The sequence below is a fragment of the Epinephelus moara genome, chromosome 20 (assembly GCF_006386435.1).
Source record: "Epinephelus moara isolate mb chromosome 20, YSFRI_EMoa_1.0, whole genome shotgun sequence".
NCBI lineage: Eukaryota > Metazoa > Chordata > Actinopteri > Perciformes > Serranidae > Epinephelus > Epinephelus moara.
Window position 1 is genome coordinate 37,919,154 of NC_065525.1, and position 604 is coordinate 37,919,757.

Below are 604 nucleotides of genomic sequence, written 5' to 3' on the forward strand. Positions count from 1 at the left end.
TAACTAACAACCGTTAGCTCTTAGCCCCGTTAGCAGTGTCTGTAATGACTCATTAAAGGGGCAATAAGCGAAATCGTTTCACCGCTAGGTTCGCTGTTGTGCACTGCCTGTAGAGCAAAACAAAGTGTATCATGAACCACTCCTCCCTCTACCTCTGCTCTCCAACACCCCACCCCCACACACACACACGCACACCTGCTCTCCAACACCCCACCCCCACACACACACACGCACACTCGCCTCGTCTGTGCTGGTGAGTACCGCAGCACCTCCACAGACTATCACATCTAGACGGTCCCGGTGTTTCTTCCGCAGGCTCCGCTTCACTCAGCTACCCGATATACCCGCTGCTTCTTCCCACATTAACCTGAATAACAAACCAGGGCTTGGTGCTCCGGTTGGATCCATACGGAGAGCCGCTAGCTGGGAAGCTAGCGGAGGCTAACTGGGTGTGTTAATAGCTGAGTGAAGTGGAGCCTGAGGAGGAAGCACCGGTTAGCCCCCGCTTTCACTGCAGGCAGATTCACTCACCACAGGGGCGAGGAAATAAAACCTAAACAGCCAACTTACTTTAGAAGTTAGCAATGTCTTTCACTCACTCTCG